The following is a 4,989-nucleotide window of genomic DNA, read 5'->3' as shown; positions in this document are numbered from 1 at the left end:
TTGGTTGTTAAACTTGGTGAAGATTAATTAAGATAGGAGCTGAACAAATTAAATCTAATTGATAGGTTTATGAACCCTAATGGCAGTCCAGCCACCACCCACTTGCCATTTGTTGGTCCTACTTAGATCTATCGAAGGTCTCTGAATGCGTAATTGTGATATCTCAGATGTACTCTAAGATGGTTTGAGGCAGTTTTTGGTCTTGAGAGACTAATCTCTTCAAAAGTGACATCTATGAGATTAATGAGATTCCTATCATTGCAGTTCTGGTCCAATGCCTTTGTTGTAGACGAGGAACTATTAGAAAGACCTTTCTCCCAAAAGGGAAAAGCTAGATCCTTCTTCAGATCCGTATGAAGAATCAATAGAGCCTCATCCACAGAGACATAAACAAGAAGAGAGATATAATCGTACCTTTACTGTTCGTGCGCCTGCAACCAAAATCCTTAACCAGCTTGCTTGAAGACAAGTGGAGAGAGAAGAGAACAGGAGATGAGGAAGGGAAATAGGAAGAAGAGATGATAAGAAGAAGAGGCAGAGAGGGTTAGTGCTGGCTCTTGCGTTGAAGTGAGGGAGTGGAGAGAAGCAACAGAGACAGTGAAGACCGGAAATTTGGGGTTTTGTGCCTTCCTCTCCTGAAAAAAATGTTAGATGGAAGAGTGAAAGCAGGATGAGAAAATTGGAATTTTAAGGACACAAAGTCACCTTAGAAATGCTATTGATGTGGGTAGGGATGAAGATAATTCAACATTAGATTCTCACGAGGTTCGGTTTTTTTTTTTGAGTAAAATATGAATTTATTGAGAAGAGGAACGTGATATGGCCGAAGCCTCTAGATTACATGATTCTTGAAGCCAAGGAGCAGGCCGGAGAGTCAACAATACTATTAATCTCTCTACATATATGTGAAACATTACATTCCAAAAAGTAAGCAGTAAGGTGATGTATATCCTAAATAATGGGAGCAACTTCCATAAGAGCTGGTTTGGAGGTTATTTTGATGAGACTAACAAGCTCCATGTTATCGGTCTCCACTTAAACATTGTCATGGTATTCCCCAATATAGTGGAAGAGAGCATTATGAACCAAAATAGCTTCCCCAATAAAGATGATCCAAAAACTATGTGGGTTAGGAGACCGCTAACCTACACATGCCTTATTAATCACGAACCATGACGTTCGGTTTAGGGAGGAAGAATTTGTGAAGAAAATAAAAAATATATATAAGAGGAAGAAAAAGAAGAATAAGTGGTATTAAATCTTGTCTTTATATTTTGTAATGGGATGCAACCTCTCTAGATCGTATCTCTTGAGGCGAAATGATCATGTAGCCTCCTTAGATTGTGTCATTGAAGAAGAAGATCTAGAAAATCTAAAGGAAGCACTAGAGTTAAGGCAAAAAAGACAAGGAACTTCATTGGGTAGACATTTGAATCTCTGTTTTATGTACGATGTCTTGTATTCCGTCATAGTTTGATCTAGGGAATACTGGTGCAAGCACCTCAGGATTAGGTTTTTCGCTATATATTTATAACGAGTGTTTTTTTCTCTGTAATGCAAGGAATACTGAAAGGTGTGAAGAATGAACGTTGTAGCCCTATTCTCCATTGATAGTAAAGCAAGATTTCATCTCACCGAGAACATAGGCAACCCTGTCAAACCTTGTAAATCTGTGTGCATTGCTTGTTCTTATATTTTTATTATTTTCTGTATCATTTTTGAATTGCGTTCTTATAAGGAGTCACCATATAAAGTTTTCTTTTATTTCCTTTATTTGGCTGATTGAATAATCTGATGGCTCTTGAAAAATCGTAGTATCATTTTACAAGTTGATTTTTTAAGTTTTGGTCCTTTTGTATTCTCGGGGCTTAGTGTCTCTATCCATGTGATTTCAATTTTTTTCTTTTAATTTTTATTATATTTATTTATTCACTAAAAAAAATAAGTGCGGGTCAGGTAAAATAGAAAACGCGTGAAAGAAAAAGGAGAATGTTTATCAAGAAAAAAAAAAACGAAAGGAAAAGAGAAAACATGGGCCACGAAAGGCAAACAACAAAAATAAGTGGACTAAAAAGAATGAAAAAGGCACGTAAACTAACTTTAATAATGCAAAAGCAATCATGTGGTTTTTTTTTTTTTTGGTAGAAAAAGCAATCATGTGGTGGATGAGAAAAACTGTGAAAACAAGGTCAAGAAAAATTCAAAAGCAACTCTATGGGCATCAGGGCATGTGAGTTGTGAGAAGAACAGGAAGACTGATTTCATTAAGATTTCTCTTTCACACTGAGATGTCATGGTAGCTTCAATCAGAATCAATCACCTCCAATTCCAGTATAGCTTATGCAACCAATAACCCAATAAACTTTCTCATCATTGAATGGATTTCAACCAAACGTGGCCCCCCACTGACGGAAACAGAAAGAAACTTGCGTAGAACTCCTACTTCACCAACATGCATTAGTAAAATATTTTGTATATTATGCACACTAGTATCATCTATCTAAGGATGTCAATTTAAAACAAAATCGAATATCGATTTTAAAATCGAGTCGAATTAACTGAATAGAATCAAAACAAATTATGATTTTAATTTTTATATTTTAATTCGATTCGGCTCGATTCGGCTCGATTCTGATTTCGGCTTACGAACTGTGGTTGGAATGAAATCCAATCGAACCACCTATTAAAGATAGAATACACAAGAATCAATTAAATGCCCCAATTAAATACCAAAAGTCAAGAGGTGAGGACCATGAGGTAATCAACTACCTCATAATGGCACTTTCCCACTTCTCTGTTTTTTATTTTTTAGTTTTTGGTTAAAGCCCACTAACTTCTCTCTCTCTCTCTCTCTCTTCTCCTATCTTTGATCGTTTCAAACGTTTCTCACAACTATAGTTATTAAATTTGGATTAAAAAATTATTTGGATGAAGAATTATTCGGATTAATGCGTTTCATTAATTCAACGATTCTGTCAAAATATCGGTAAAAATAAAATGAAGATAATAAAATTCGAGTTCAAATTCGGATTCGGGAATTATTTGTTTATAAAAATAAAAAGCGAACAAAAAATTCGGATGTTATTTTTAATATTTACAATACATGTTTCATATTATTTATCAATTATCATATGTACATAATATACAAATGATATAAAAATTAAAATTTTAAATTTCAAAGATAAAAATATTATATTTAGCTATCTCTTTTTTTTTTTTCTCTCTAAACTCATATCCTATTACTCAAATAATTGAATTAGAAAAAGAGAGACTAAGAGTGGGGATTGAACACAAATTCAACTAGACCCACATCACCCACCATGCATGTTCACCTTAGAGACTAGAGAGAGAGAGTAACGACTATAAGACTTAATCAAACTAAAATGGGGTGAGATTTTTTTTTTTTTGTAGAAGTGAGAGATTACCTCAGGAAAGATAAGCTTTGTCGGTTTCTATTAAAAAAAAAAAAGTAAAATTAGGATAATAAATGCATAATAACCATACTATTTTCTAAAGGCTTATTGACTTATTCAAGATAAAGTTTTTTTATTTTTTACATGGGATAAAATTAGGTTACAATTCGAATAAAATTCTGTTCGGCCGAATTATTCGTGAATTTTAAAAAAATTTATAAAATTTGAGAATTTTTTATTTGATTCGGATTTGGACAGAATTATTCGTAAAATTCTATTCAGCAGAATTAATCGCGAATAATTCAGAGAATTTAATAACTAGGAATTCAAACTTCCAAGTATCTGAAATTCAGACGTCTCTTCCCTCCCAATTTTCCAAGTCTCTTAAATTTGAACATCTCTCCCAACTTCCAAGTCTCAACTCTCAACCCTAAATTAGATACTTAAACTCTCATCTTTCTCTATCCTCTCCAATGCCGACATCCTTTAGCTAGATCCTCTGAAGATTCAAATCGTATTGTTGTGTCTACCGTGGTGGTGCTTCTTTCTTCTTCTTATTCTAGCCAGAGAAAAGGGTTAAGCCGTAAGAAAGGGTTTCAAACGAAGTACCTGATAGCGGATGCCCTTTTGCTTGATAATCTCTTCATCTCTTGTATACTCCTGTTTACAAACAACCATGGTGCTTCTTCCTCTTTGCTGTTGCAACTTTGCTGTGGAACCCAAATGTCATAATCGAAAAGTGGATTCCTTCACAAACCTGAATTAGAATCATATTATAGAGCCGATTTTGAACTGAATCCAAACCGAACCGAGTAGGTTCAGATTGGGTATCCAATTGCAGAACCAACTTGATTCTCGGTTCGATTTCGATTTGCACCATCGCTCATATGAATCGAACCGAAACTGAGCCAATTTTGACAAGCTTACATTTATCAAACCTATTTAACCTTCATTGCATAATCTGAAGAATATATATAATCTTCTATATCAATGTGGAAAGGATGAAACAGATTTAGGGATGTTAATCGGTTAGGTTCAGTTTTTCAATTCGGTTCAAAATATGTGTGGAAACCAAAACTGAAACCGATTCTATTTTCCAAATCAGAATTGAATCGACTTAGTTCAATTCTTTATTCGGTTCACTATTTGGTTTTGATCCAGTTTTTTTACATCTTCAACATAAAACCCTTTATTCTTAGGGCCATAATCCACAAAATATTTTTTAAAAATTAGAAAGAAATATAATTTATCATCCACATTGACTAAAACATTAAAAAAGTATATGATATCTTCAGTTCCAAATTCAGTTAAAAAATGCATAATTCAGTTCAGTTCTATTTTAAATGCTCGATTTTAGTTTTGGTTATATATTGGCACCCTTAAGTTAGAATTTCCAGCTTAGGTCTGCAGCAAGTTTGAGAGCAGCCCAAGTCCTGTTACTACAACCATAGTCAAATACATAAGGTCCAACCAATGTTCAGGTTTCCTAGGTAAATTTTAAGAGTGAATGGCCTGGGAAAAAATTTTAAGCTGGATACCTACAATGATATACAGGTCTGAGACATTACAATTTTTT

This window comes from Macadamia integrifolia, unplaced genomic scaffold, assembly GCF_013358625.1.
Source record: "Macadamia integrifolia cultivar HAES 741 unplaced genomic scaffold, SCU_Mint_v3 scaffold1811, whole genome shotgun sequence".
Lineage (NCBI taxonomy): Eukaryota > Viridiplantae > Streptophyta > Magnoliopsida > Proteales > Proteaceae > Macadamia > Macadamia integrifolia.
This window is presented reverse-complemented; position numbering follows the sequence as displayed.